The sequence below is a fragment of the Protopterus annectens genome, chromosome 7.part0 (genome assembly GCF_019279795.1).
Source record: "Protopterus annectens isolate FY-2018-M chromosome 7.part0, PAN1.0, whole genome shotgun sequence".
Lineage (NCBI taxonomy): Eukaryota > Metazoa > Chordata > Ceratodontiformes > Protopteridae > Protopterus > Protopterus annectens.
Genome location: NC_056739.1, coordinates 1521388209 through 1521403213, shown reverse-complemented (window position 1 = coordinate 1521403213; position 15005 = coordinate 1521388209).

The window sequence follows — 15005 nt, the reverse complement described above, 5'->3', positions numbered from 1 at the left end:
GCTATATTTAATAAAATACCATGCATTACATGTCATGATAAATAACCTATAAAATGTACTGCAAATGTACACACTAGCTCAAGCATGACAAAAGCCTCCTAAGTAATGTAATCTGTAGTAAATGACTCTTCACATGTTTAGGTTTGTATGTGTGTGTGTGTGTGTGTGTGTGTGTGTGTGTGTGTGTGTGTGTGTGTGTGTGCGTGTGTGCGTGTGCATGCGTGTGCTTGTGCGTGTGCGTGTGTGTGCACGCGCGCTCGTGCATGTTAGCCATTGTGTATAAAACAGTAATTTTCTACATAAAGTCTTAGCCATTGTGTATAAAACAGTAATTTTCTACATAAAGAATGTTTAATTGTACATGAACAAATGTTCTTATACAAACAGTTCATTTATTAACATGTCTGTCAGCAAAGACATGCATTCACACAATTAGGCAACAATGAATACCTTCGCAGGAAGAAATAATTTAACCTCAGACATGTATATCATTGGAAACAGTCAGAATATGTCATCCCAAACAAAAACACAAAACTAAATTCATTGTTTCTGAATGTTTGTTATACATCAGTGATAATTTACAAAGATGATATCAACAGATCGCAGGTAGTAGAGTGCCCGTGCTATTTACAAGAATACTAATGTTATTTCAGGAGTAGAAGCTATGTTACTTTCATTACACGTTATACAAATTGTTTGAATTGGAATGCACTTAAGAAAGGTTTTTAAAGACTTGGGTGGGACTCACAGAATTGAACTGTGATGACTCTAAAATTTGGTAACAAGGCTACTTGAAAGTGGGTATTGATTGTTTGTCCCACCCAATTCAAGAAGTGGGTAGCAGCAACTTTGGGAATTTGAAGAAAAAAGGTTCAGTATCTCATCTATAAAATTGTACAGATTATTTTTAGTGGAGGTATGTTGTCTATCAGTTCTATTATTTTACATTTCCAGGCCCAACCAGAAAAAATGTTCACAACCTTTCAAGTATTAACATTCCCACATACAGTTAAGCCATCTCTTATATATCAGTTACTCATGATCCAAAATAAAATAGCTGTAATTAAAATATCAGAAGACCATACAGCTAAGTTTAGTAACAAGGCATCTCACACCATGGAACCCAACTGGCAGTGCTGAATAGGTTTAAGGTAAGGCTATGGCTGTATATCGGCTAAGACTTTTTTTGCAAGGGTTACCAGACACCTGTGGTACACAAGGACTTTTCTGCCACTGAAGCTTATGTAGCTTGTGGAGCAGAAAAGGCAGATAACTACACCATATTTTGGTACTACACATGCTGGAAGCTCTACAGAAGACAACTGATATCTTAGCTGAATGTTTTAGTTATTGGATCCTACTGGAGACTAGTCTACAACCCCTGCTATCCCCTGCCCACAGGGTATGGATTCTTCACCTGTCAGTCATTTGTCAGACCGCATGTAGTTGCTACATGTAAGGGTCTGGCACTTGGTGCAGCTGTAGTTCCCGTAATACATTTGATTCCTTCTGCTCTCATTTGTCTACTGTGCGATCTTGACCAAGTCACTTAACCAGACACTGCTCCTGGGCTGTCTCTGAAAAGGGACTGGGTGTTCAGTGGCCCTACCTGATTAACAAATGGGTATTTTTGAGATTTATGATTTTTGGAAGACCATATAATAAGTGTTCTACCCACAGTGTCTAACAAATCTCTCTGTATATTTCTGAAAAATCTTACCTCATTTCACTTGCATAATGAATTTTTTAATTCTTCCCTATATTCTCTACCAGGATATTCCGGGACTTGATAGAAATAGAACAACAAACAAAAAGTGTGAAATAAACAAGTCTAGAACCAATGCTAAATAAATACATTAAACTATCAACGATTAGGGAGACTCAAGGTCTACACTGTACGACTGTGGAAAAACCTTCTGGTAGCCAGCAACAGAACCTGCCATCACAGTTCAACCTACTATCAGCTCTTCAGTGCTCTCCATGCCCTCAAATGATTATATGATATTATTGAAAGTACTTTTTAATGTCACTTCTAAGCAGTAGCAATGCTTTGCACCTATTGCTTTGCAAGTCAAGGTTATACCTACTGTTAGGCTCACTGCACATGAACCTCCACTGGTACGTACAAAGGTCCAACATAAGAAAGAAATATAAAAACAATCATTCCACTTTACCTTTCCTGGATGGCAACCAATTTTATTTTGATTCTAACTATAAGAACACTCATCATAATCACCAGACTCTACATGTCAAGAAATGTTTTTTTTTAATCAAACAATAATAAAAGATATTTTTTCACTAAAATGTATTGTAGCAAGCACACAGTAAGTCTAACAACTCCAGCTGAAGTGAACACAATCAGATTACCAAAGGAACTTGCATAGCTGAATTTCACCCCTAATTACAAAAGTTCAAAAGAAACAATACATTAAGTTAAAATCTATGTAAGGCAATTTCCAAGACTCAAACTAAACTTAATTGTTTTCCCTCATTTATGTCTTAGTGAGATCTGTATTGTAGTGTTGAATCTGCTGGACGGACATCACACCCTCACCCACAAGCCTTTTACTGCTGAAGGTGGAACTAAATTGACACTTTAGCATATTTTACTCCTGCAGTGTAAAACATCCCTGGAAGGGCAATAAAAGCCCATTACTATAAAATTAAATGCCATGACTCATGTCAAGTAATTATAGAGTTCAAAGACCTTGTCTCTGTATCCATAAATATTCTACCTCACTGATTGTTTGTTTTTAGTGGTAAACCATATGTGGGGACTGCATTCCATTGATGTAGCTAACTGGTTCTCCCTTCATCTCAGTTGTTTCTCCAGCTACAATAGCATTACTTCAAGCCAAAGTCACTGGAATACTGCCTTTTGCAGTTAATGCAGGAGTATGTAAACAGTAATTTACCAACTTGTCTTACTGTCTTTAAAATTATCAGGATTTGTCTTACCTTCTGCTTTGCTGCAGTTTTACAGACAATTTTCCTGGTACTTACTCCACTGTGGGCCAACCCACTCCATTCAGCCCTCATGTTCACTCATCTCCCCTACCCACCCACCTGACTACATTTACACTTATACCTCACTTACTCCACCTCCCCTACTCACCCCCTATCCTGTACCTAACTTTCAATCCAGCCACTAACTGTTTTTATACCATCTCCACTCACTTCTATTCTAAATTCCTTGCCAAATTTCACTCTGCTCCCTCCCCATCAAAGCCTACCTACCTATTCTCCACACTATTATCACTGCTTGTTACTGCACCTAACCATACTGCAAGATTTTTACAACACTAATCATGTTATTTCCTTTCTGTATCACCATATTTATCATCCTCCTCTCATTCCTAACATTACCACCAGTACTAGAAAAAATAAGCTCACCTCTACCATTAATTCATCCTCACCTATCAACAGCCTTCCTCATAGCTACTCAAAAATCTCTTCAATCTTACTTCCCATAACTCCATTCCACTGTTTTAACCTCAAAACACTACAAAAAATATCAGTCCTAGTGTTAAAGTAATGCTTCTACCCATCTCTGCTAAAAATGCCATAATAAACAAACTTTCATTCTCTACCATACATCAGTGTGGTGACATCCACCCAAACCAGGCCCCAGTCAAACCCAAGTTTAAAAATAATCACTCTAAACATTAAAAGTATATGCAACAAAATCAAATATTTTTATGCGTGGATGACTCAACTTAACCCAGCCATCCTAGCCACAAATGAGACATGTCTAAAGCCTGAAATAAAAGATGCTGAAACACTACCCCTGGTTATAATATTATTAGGCTTAATAGAAAACATAAAAAAGCAGGTGAAATAGCTATAATCTTTCCAAATATGCTCACAGTAACTCCCTATACAGGCACAATCCCAACATTTGGTAAAGCTGACATTCTAATTTCATTCCTAAAACTTAATAGAGCCAAGAGTATATGCATTGCTGTGCTATACATCCATCTCAGGACAGAACATTCCCATACTTGAAAACACACTATCCTGGATAACAGATAAAATCACAAATTAAATTATCCTCCTGGGTGAAGTAAACATTGACTGGCACAATTCACTGATCAGTAGCATGAACCTCTTTGGATTCACTCAACTTAATACACCGACAAGACACAGCAAAATTAACTCCCAACAATCTATCCTGGATTGCATTCTGGTTACCAACCCATCTAACTTTACCTCCTCGGGTACCATCCATGATACACTAAGTGATCATCTGCCAGCTTATACCACAAGAGTATTACACAACTAAGAAAGAAACATAAGTTCAAAACTACCTGTTGTTGTTGTGTCTTTCGGCTTATCCCAGTTAGGGGTCGCCACAGCAGAACTCTGGTCCATTAACGTTTGGTAGTGGATTTTTACGTGCCGAGTTACCAGCCCTGATGCACAACCTTCAATGAAGGCACTCTCATTCACGCATGCCTCCACACAGAAGACGCTCTAGCTGAGAATCAAACGGGACAACGTTTTGCTGTGAGGAAGCTCAAAACTACCTGTAATCTCTCCATATTCTCCAAGGAGTCTTTCGTTGAATGTCAGAAGGCAGCTAAATGGTCCATCCTAAAAAGACTCACTTTAAATGATGCAGTGCAGCATTTCCAAATATTCTTAACACCTTAGCCCTACAGCATACAAAAAGAATTTAAAACAGCCATATCCTATGGCTCACCAACCAATGTAAACTCCTTATGAAAGACAAATCATGGATTAACTGGGAAAAAATAAAAATGACAAAAATTGACAACGTCAGATGCTATGAAACCAAGTCATAAAACAAATTAATAGAGACAAAAAGTCTTATTATACTCAGCTACAAGATAGCCATAAAAACAAACCTAAAAAATTCTGGTCCTCCATATCCTCTCACACCAGCCCAGGTATAAAAAAAATCCCAGCCCATACCTAGACATTCCCTCTTCAAACAGCTACCTATTTTAATACATATTTCATAGAATGCATACGGCCAACTTAACCTTAAACTCACCTAACACACCCCTTCCACACAACCAGCTTCTCTTACCATAGACCCTAGCATGCTTCCTTCATATAAAATCACCTATCTGTAACATCTCCAACACACATGCAGACAACTCCATCCACTTTACCTTTCAACCAGTTTCTATAACCCTCATTAAAAAAAAAAGTTTAAGTAAACTAAAACCTTGTTCCTCCTCAGCTGACAACCTTCTCCCAGAATACTTAAATCTAGCTGCAGATGCAATAGCATATCCGATTATCATTCTTAATAATAAGAATCCTGCATCCCTAACTTGTGGAAAATGGCACACATTATCCCATACACAGAGGAGGTAACTCACTGACATTACAAGTTTTTGACCCACAGCCATGCTATCCCCCTCTTTAAAATCCTGGAAATATGTATTCATCAACAATTTCTCCATTATCTCTTAAAAAAAATAATTTAATCACCAATATGGAACATGGATTTTGGCCAGACCGCAGCACCTCTACTGTAGCAGTATAATTTACAGACACTATCAGTAAAGCTCATAACTCTAATAAATTTGCATCTGCAGTACTTCTAGATCTATCAAAAGCCTTTGACATGGTCTCACACAGTCAGCTCCTCAATCAAGTTTCCACCCTGCGTCTAGCATCCCCATCTGTTCAATGGTTCTCTAGCTATCTTGCCAACATGCAACAACCTGCAAAATGGCAAGGATCCATCTCCACATACAGTAAACTCTCAGTTAACTGGAACTCTGCAAACCTTTCCTTCACCTCTTTCCTCCCTAGTCACATAAGCTGCCCAGAGACTCCCTACTCTGCACTCTTCTTATAAGCTCCTTATCTCTGTCCTTCCCCCTTCTATAACCATCATATGAACACCTCTCTCATACGAAGACATCACTTAATTTCAGCTCACTGTCTGTAATCATGTGATCTCTGCTATGTCTTTTATTAGAATTGTGTCAGGTCTCATTTACCACATGCTAATCTATGTAACAAATAATATGACTACTGAATTTTTCCCTCACATATCTTCTTTAACTTGTTATTGTTCTCATTGCATTCTGCTAAGAAACTTAGGTTCTGTTTTTCTCACTACAACATTTTTTTCACTCTTGTTTTGTAGTGTGACATGATACTTTGTGATTGAAAATATCTGTACTTGATTTCTGAAATATTGTGATTGTGGAGCTTTTTCTCCCCAGGCTTTCACTGAAAATGAGTGCTTTCTGGCCCAGTCGGACTTCACTGGTAAACAAATGTCAAATAAATAATATATAAATAAATTGAGGATTTGTGAAAGCTTAACAGTCAGTGCCAAGTTACACATGTTCCAGCTCCTAATCTGGTATAATTAGACATATAGTATTAAAAAAGAGACTTTAAAGCTGACCCAACCAGCTTAGACTTACCTAAAGGGGCCCCTGCGCACATACCTTTTAAAGTAAATATACTACCTTTTAAATGGAGGTAATATCCCTGAATATATCTGACAAGAAATGCATACTTCAAATATAAAACAAAGAGAGTTATGAATTATTTAGCACACATGACCAACAGGACAAGGTATTTTGCAGTGACCACAAAGCATCTGACCAGTATGCTTGTGAATCCAACATGTACAACCATACCACTGTAGTGCAGAGCTGCAGTACTAGCAACATACATTGTTGACATAATCCAGCACTATGTTGTGTGATATGTGATGCACAAATATGCCCAAGCAAATGAGGCTAACATTTTCCTCCATGAGAGACCTAACTGAGTGGCCATGGCTATTTCAGGCACTGTGGAATATCAAGTTCCAACTTGCTGTGCTGGGCAAAGCAAGGTTGTCTTGTTATTTCTGAATAGAGACTTTTGAGGAGCACCATCTGGGCAGTATGACAGCCCTTTACAGAAGGTCACTGCTTAACATAAGCCTGCCAGTGTGGTGAGTGATGCTAATAGCAGTTAGCATTGCTATAGCAATCTGAGGTAGTACCACCCTGATCTTCTTCATCAATGGGAGGCAGAAGTTAGGGACAGAAACAGACAGGCTCAGGCAGACATGTTCTGCAAGCAATATTTTCCATTACTGTTGTCTTCTTCTAATTTCACTATTTTACATGTATACTTGTGAGTGCATACAGTGTTTTCCAGTAGTGAAAGAGTGAAAGAACAACATGGTTAAATGTTGGAAAAGGTAGGCATGACACTCAGTAGTGAGGTGTTTACGATGCCTGTACCACTCCATTGTATGACTGTACCTGTGTTTAGAGTATATGTGTAATAATTTTTCCCATTGTGTAACCTTCTGCGGTTTCAGTTGTGGAAGAGGAGGAAGTGAGGCTATGTTTACTTCAGTCTGCTTCTACCCAAATCATCTATGGCTGGGTCATCTGTGGCTATCAGGGCTGCCTCTTAGTACAGGGACAATTGTTTCCTTGTTGCAGATGACCTGGAGGGTCAATGTTGCCCTCCATGGCTGCTTCTGAGAAGTAGGGGAAGGCTGTTAATCTGAAAGCTATTCTGAGGGGGGTCTGAGCTGGTCTCCTTCTGCCATTTGCAGGGGCTGATGATGTGATTAAGGTGAATCAGGAACTGGATGGCTGTCTTAGTAATTCCAAGCACCTTATGGCATAGCCTGTGGAGTCACATAACCACCAAGCCAACCCATTGGGTCACTAGGGACATGACCTACTCATAATATCTGACAACCAGGAGGATGATGTCTGGCCTGTTTTCGTCAACATGACCAATACAGCATTTAACCATGTCAGGACCCTAACTTTTCCCCATCCTTGTGTTTTCCCCTCCCTTATGGCTATTCCCTATTCCTTGTTTGTTGCACATCCCTCCCTATTACCACTTGTCTACACTCTGTATATCTGTGTCCATCCTTTGTCCTCCCAACCATTTGTGTGTCTACCACCCTTGTCTCTCTGTCTCTCTCTAGCTCTCTGATTGGATATTTTATGACTGTGAGTCTGTTCATGCTACCTTCCATTCTCCATCTGTCATATCCTCTGCCTTCCCTTACTTTTTGCACCCACCTTATTTTTTCTAGATTAAAAAGGGTCTCTTTCCACGGAAGTATTATCTTCCTTCCTCCTCCCACCTTTCATACCTTATGGTAAACCTTTTGTATTTCCCATTGCTTGTAGTTCTGCCTTTTCCTACTTTCCTATGATCCTCTTTCCTCCCAGTTTATAAGTTGAACAGGGTTGGCACTTAGCTGTGCATACCCACAGTTGTCTACATGGACTAATTAACACAAAATGCAGCCATGTGGCACTGCATTGCACATGTGTAAATCCATTGACTAGGCCATTCTATTCTGGCCTCATTGTGACATAGGTTACCTCAGTCATATACTCTGCTGCACCACTGCTCCAGCTACGAAGCAGTCTATCTCTCCTTCTTAGTACTTTAATTATGTGGTCTTTTGCTTGGACTAATGGGCTACTCAGTGCCTGACATCTGATTAATTGTGCTGCTCTTCATGAAGTGATCCACTTGAAATTCTGTCTAAAACTTCCACCCTAAGCTTATGTAGCAACCACTATGTAGCCTCTGTGTTAACACAAGTAAGGAAAACAGAAAAATGTGCTAAGGAATAATATATTGCAATACTGCACAATTTGCATTTTTCCAGAATCTAAGGAAAATAGAAAGTAGATAAAATACTAACTTATACTATGTACTTATCAATAAAGTCTTTCCCTGAGAATGTAAAGAAGAATAAAATGAATCATCTCTACAATGCCTTTGAAGATGATGTTTTGGGACAAATGTTAGTTTTCTGTCAAGGTGTCTTTTTGAGGTAGGATAATCCTTTGAGGTTAAAATAAATTACAAGATTTAGCAATTTTGCAATTTTATTCTAAAGTTTGAAATATGTAACCAAAAAGCATCACAAAGGCTAAGTGAAAAACCACAATCCACCACAAAGGCTAAGTAACTAAAGTTTGAAATATGACTCAAGGTGGACTGCCAAAAAAGTAGAGTCAGCAGAACAGACACTTTCAATAGCAAGATTTTGGCAAATTTAGACAATTTTATTGGCCTTATCCATGCATGTCCTATTAGGTTCATAGGTTCGTAGGTAGGTACTAGGCTATCTGCCAGAAGGCATTTATAAGCCTAGCCAGAATGTGTTGGCTTTCGCCACCCCCTTAGATTAGTTCCCTGTGCCTCTGTCCAGCACATCCATTGAAGTGACCTCTGGGGTAAACTTTCTGTTTCCCATCCACTCGTCAAGGTTTCTCTTGAAGTGGGTTAGCAAGGAGCTCTACCTAATGTAGATTGGAATCTTGTTCCAGAGCATGGGAAGTCTCTGGGACAGGAATCTATCCCTCCAGCATGTCCTATTTATTGTTGTGGTGAGGTTTAGATCCCTGGAGTGTGTGGCTCGAGGGGATATGGTTTTGTTTAGGTGGAGCATGTCCATCAATTCTGGGTTGGACATGGCCTTGTATGGTAGGCACAGATCACCTCTGAGTAGGCGGTATACAACCGAGTACAGCTGAAGTTTCTTCAGTCGAGCTGCATAGGGCATCTGCTTGAGACCAGTGATCCTCTTGGTGAGGAACTTCTGTGGTCTTTCCAGTTGTTGCAGGTGTCTTGTAAGGTACATCCCAAATGGGGCATTGTACTCTATGATGGGTCTGATGAGTGATGCGTAGAGGGGCCCAATGACCTCTTTTGATCTGGATGCAAACCCTTTTGTGATTAGGTGAGCCACATAGAAGGATTTTCTAACCACTTTGGCAATGTGATTATCAAAGGAGAGGTTACTATCTACTTGGGTCCCCAGATCCCTTATTACATCTTTCATATTTAGGGGGCTACCACCTATGTGGTATTTTGTGGGTACTTTGTTTTTTTCAAAGGGGATGACTATGCACTTTTTGGCATTTAGCTTGAGACCATGGTTTTAACACCAGGTATCTGTTTAAGTGAGACCCTTTTGGATGATGTCTGTGTCAGCTGGAGAGTCAATTATAGCCCCTAGTTTGCAGTCTTCTGCGAAACTGGTGAGCCATAGTCCTCCTGTGCTTGCCTGTACCTCTGAGAAGTATATGCCGAGCAAGAGCGGTCCTAGGACTGAGCCCTGGGGAACACCACTTGTAACAAGTTTAGAGTCAAACCTAGCTCCTGCAACTCTTACCATGTGGGTTCTGTCCATGAGCCAGTTGGCATCCCATCTCGTGACGTAGGGGTTTATGTTCAGGCTAGTGAGCTTGTCTATAATACCTGAGTGGGGAATATTGTCGAAGGCCTTTGTGAGGTCTAGCTAGGCTGTGGACCACCTTTCCCTCATCTATAGCTTTGGTAACTGTCTCAAAGAAGTCCGCCAGGTTTAGGAGGCATGATCTGCCCTTAACAAGGCCGAATTGGGTTGGGTCCAGTGTTTGGAGGCTTCCAATGTTTCAGTTAATGAGATCCATGATGATGCGCTCCATAGCTTTGCAGACCAAGCTAGTCAGGCTTATAGGGCGATAGTTCCCAGGGTCCATTGTGGCTCCACCTTTGTGGAGTGGAATAACCGTTGCTGTGCGCCACTCTATGAAGATGCTGTGTTTTTGGCTTTGGAAAGGGCTGTTTTAACCTAAGTGTCTGTGATTTCAGGGGCACTACATTCTTCTGGTATAGTTATGGGCTCTTTTGGGGGTGAGAGGGGGGTGAAATTTGCACTGAACCTGTCTGCCAGATGTTGGCTATATCGGTCGGTTCAGTGTATTTTGTGCTATTCTGCACTAACTTTGCACAGATCTGAGAATTGCCACTTAGATTCTTGAAATAGTTAAAGAATGCCTTGTGGTTATCTTTGGAGTCCATGGCAATTTTTCTTTCGAAGCTAGCCTTGGATGATTTTATGAGGGAACATGGTTTCTTGCTGATACTGATCAGGGATGTCTTCCCTTCTTGGGATTTTACTCTTTTCTGTACTAGTTTCTTCCTTCTGTTGTATAGCTTGTTTATGGCAGGGGTCCACCAGACTGGTTTCCTTTTCTTGGAGGAGTGAGTCTTGGTTTTGTTTGGGGTAGCATGATCCATGCATTTTTGTAGGTGCCTGTAGAGTGCATTAGTAAAAGATTCTGCAGCTTGGGCAGCTTTATCCTTTAGCATGGGGGCTTTGAAACTTCCCACCTCAGTATTAAGTAACGTGAAGTTTGCTTTTGAAAAGTGTTTCACGGTGGTTTCTTTGACTGGGTGTGGTGGCGGAATGTGGATATCCAGAGTGATTAGTTTATGGTCAGATCTAACCAGCTAGGGGTTGACCTCTGGTGTGGAACACCGGTCGCCCATGTTGATGATGACCAGGTCCAATATGTTGTCACCTCTGGTGGGGGTATTAACCAGTCGATCCAGGGCATTTGAGTTTATAAATTCTAGAAAATGTTGGGCCAGAGAGTTCGTACGTGAGTAGTTCTCCCAGTTGTTTGGATAATTGAAATCACCCAATATCAGGGTGTTTGGTAGGACCTTTATGTTTCCCAGTGTTTCCAGGAATGCAGAGTGGGGGTCCTGGGACATGGTGGGTGATCTGTAGCAAGCTATAATTTGAATAGCAGTTTTGCCCATTGTTAGATGCACGTGGATGATCTCTAAAGCATCGTGCGGTGCCACTAACCTGGAGGTGTGGGTATCCCTGATGAATAGGGATACTCCACCACCTTTTGTATTTCAGTCTGGGTTTTGTGGCCGAAATGTATGGTATGAGTTGTAGTCTGGTAGTGCTGGGGTGCTCTCTGGAGCCTTAAACCAGGTTTCTGTTACTGCACATATATCGCCAACATACACATAACATCCACAAAGTAACAGAAACATATTAAAGGCTGTATCTCTGCTTTGTCTGCACATGGTAGTACATCTTGCAGTGTGTCTTTCTGGTTTGAGCCTTGGGGATACTCTATTAATTATTTTGCTTATACTTAACACCTTATTGCATATGACAGAGATTCAGAACCAGTGATATTAAGCAAATGTATTAGTATAGCTTCCACATTAAATTGGCCATTGTTTCTACAGCCCAACATATCAACATCATTTTGTTCAAAATCACTCACTACTGTACAACTATGGAATACCGGAATTTCAGTAAGGATACCATACACTTACAGATTTACAGAGTTAAGGGAAGGAATCCTGCTTAGTGAAGGAAACAATAAATACAGTAATGAATGATACTCACACTGATGTAGGCATTTTAAGGACACCAGTATTTTTGCCAATTTTGTAATGCATTGTGCCCTCTTTTGAGTGTGGTACTGCTTCTGTTTCTTCCTCACTTGACGTTTCATACTGCCTTTCTACTGTTGGTATAACTAGTATGGAAAGTCCTGTTAAAGTGTTCAAACACTTGCACAATATGATGTTATACAGCATGGTACACACAACAAAACTCTTGTTATAGAAGTCTGAATAGCACTGCAGTGGCCCTACATGTCTAGGCAATGAAACCACCCCTTATGTAGCCTAAACACCCACTCCACTATATTGCATGTTTTGGCATGTGTTGTATTACATGCCATTTGCTACTGAGAATTTTAGAGGGGGATCATCAACCAGGGATCTAGGGCATACACAGCATTCCATATAACATACAACAAAAAACATATTATACTTCATCTGCTGCCTGCTTAAAAGGCATTGCTGTGGATAGGCCTATCAATCTCACATGTGTGTGTATCTATCAACAGTATAACCATGTGATAAATCCCTTAACATGAACTCTTGACAGATCAGATGTTTCCCAGACATGTGACTTATGCAAATGGCTCCGTTGGTGCATGGACACATAACAAATAATGCCTTGCATATTACCAAATACCTGGTAGTTAACAGAGTGGAAGTCGTTCCTATTGATCTATCACAGTCTATGCCTGTACCAGGTGTGGCTGGGATGCCAGTGTTTGTGCAGTCTATGTCTTCCCAGTCATAAGGGAAATGGGCAAATCATAAAATGCCTGAATGGTGCTGGTGCTGTCTTCTGCAATTCAGGAGAACTGGAAGTGTTCCTCTATATGCTGTAGCATGATATCAAGAAGTGGTTCAGAATCCATGAAGCTGATGTTCATGAGATCCTCAACACATCTCCATTTGGTAGATAAAAGGTCCCTGTAGCTAAGATGATTAAAGCTACATATACTAAAGCTACCCATGACTACCCATGACATCCTTGCACACCACTTTCCCTCTACCCCCATTGCACACTATGCTAATCTAGTACCCCTCCCACCTCCATGTGAATATATAACTAAGGTTCATACCTGATTGGCATAATTTTTAAATCTCTTTTCTTACACCACACAGCTTATATCTCCCTCAGAGTTGTGTACTTGACAGTAAGTGGTGTTTTTGTTGTTTTATGCTTAAACCTCACCTTTTACATCCTGTACCTAATCATACTGGTTTTGTTTGATACCTAACAAAGTTTGTGTATAATACTTTTTGTCTGCCGTACTTTGCCAATTGTTACATTGCTGCTAAGAGAGCGATATTACCTGCACTGTGTATGCCATACCTGTGAATGTTTAACAATCCTTCCTCTGTATATTTTTGTCTCAGATACCTATTTCGTTACCTTACAATGTAATTGAAAGAATTAGGCACATAGTACTTGCTATCATCTCCTTAACTACTTATTTTTGGGTTTGCAATTTGCTATGGAAAGATGTTGAAAGAACTACTACCATTTTAACATGTGATATCTGCTCATTATACACTGCATTTGTGCCTGTTGTTGCTGTTTAAGACATGTAGTTACCTCTCCCTACCGATCTGTACCTCTCCCGTTAGGTCTTCTCCACCTCTGTCTTCCCCTTTAAATCTGTAATTTCCCTCCTTTTTGCTTTACAGTATCCATTATAATTTTACCATATACTGTCTGCTGTTTCTTTTTCTCATGTAGCCTGCTCTATCTCCCGAGTGAAACCTGCCTCTCAGTCTAACTAAAGTTACACTCATCCTCCTAACATTGAGCCCTGTGGAATTACACCACGAACTACCCGGACTCTTGAAACTCCTATTCTACAACAAAATGTAGGTGTTTGCCTACTGTAATAACACTTGCATACTTATTGATTGCTTCGAGCAGCGTTATCTTTGTGGTTAGCACATGGGACGAAAACCTCACCCTCAATTAATCTCTATTCTAGTTTGGGTCCTGTAGCTTTCTCATTCCTTTTTCTCCTACCTATCCCCTTCCTGCCAGTAGATGGCAGTATTGTACTAGGATTTAGCCACCTCTCCAGCTTGCAAAACGACCGGAGTGGCTATATTTCTGTGAAAGTACCTTACTAAACCTTTTCAAACAGCTTGGCTTGTTTACCAGTGCTTTCATCCCCCACAACTATAACATTTATTTGGCACAATATTTGCCACTGGTATTGGCTCCTACTGACATGTTAAAAGCAAATTACTACTTCCTGTAAATAAAAATGCCATTTCCCTCTCACACGTACAGGCATAACTTTCTTCTCAGCTAGAGACAAACTCCCCAGTTTCATATACTTCCCATCTTACCTTCCTGATTTTTTTTCTTCCTCTTCAACCTTCTCCTTGCTGGGTCAACCCGCTTTATTCCCCCTCACTATGCTTGAGCTCTCTCCACTCCCCCACCCCCATTCCTACTCACCCCCATCCTCATTTCCTTTATACTACCCTATTTCTCCTCCCCCTTGACTTCTATCCAATCCCCAAATCTTATCAATTACACTACTTTCCCATCCCCCAGACAAATCCCTCCTCAAAACCTTCCCACTTCAACCTTCTCCTGGCTGGATCAACCCGCTCCATTCGCCCTCACTATACTCCGGCTCGCTCCACTCCCTTGCCTCTGTTACCACCCACCCCTATTCTCATTTCCTATACACTACCTTATTTCTCCTCCCCTTTGATTTCTATCCAATCCCCAAACCCTATCAATTACACTACTTCCCCATCCCCCAGACACATCCCTCTTCAACCCTCCCATCTTATCTACCTTCTCCTTACTACATTATCACCCAGCC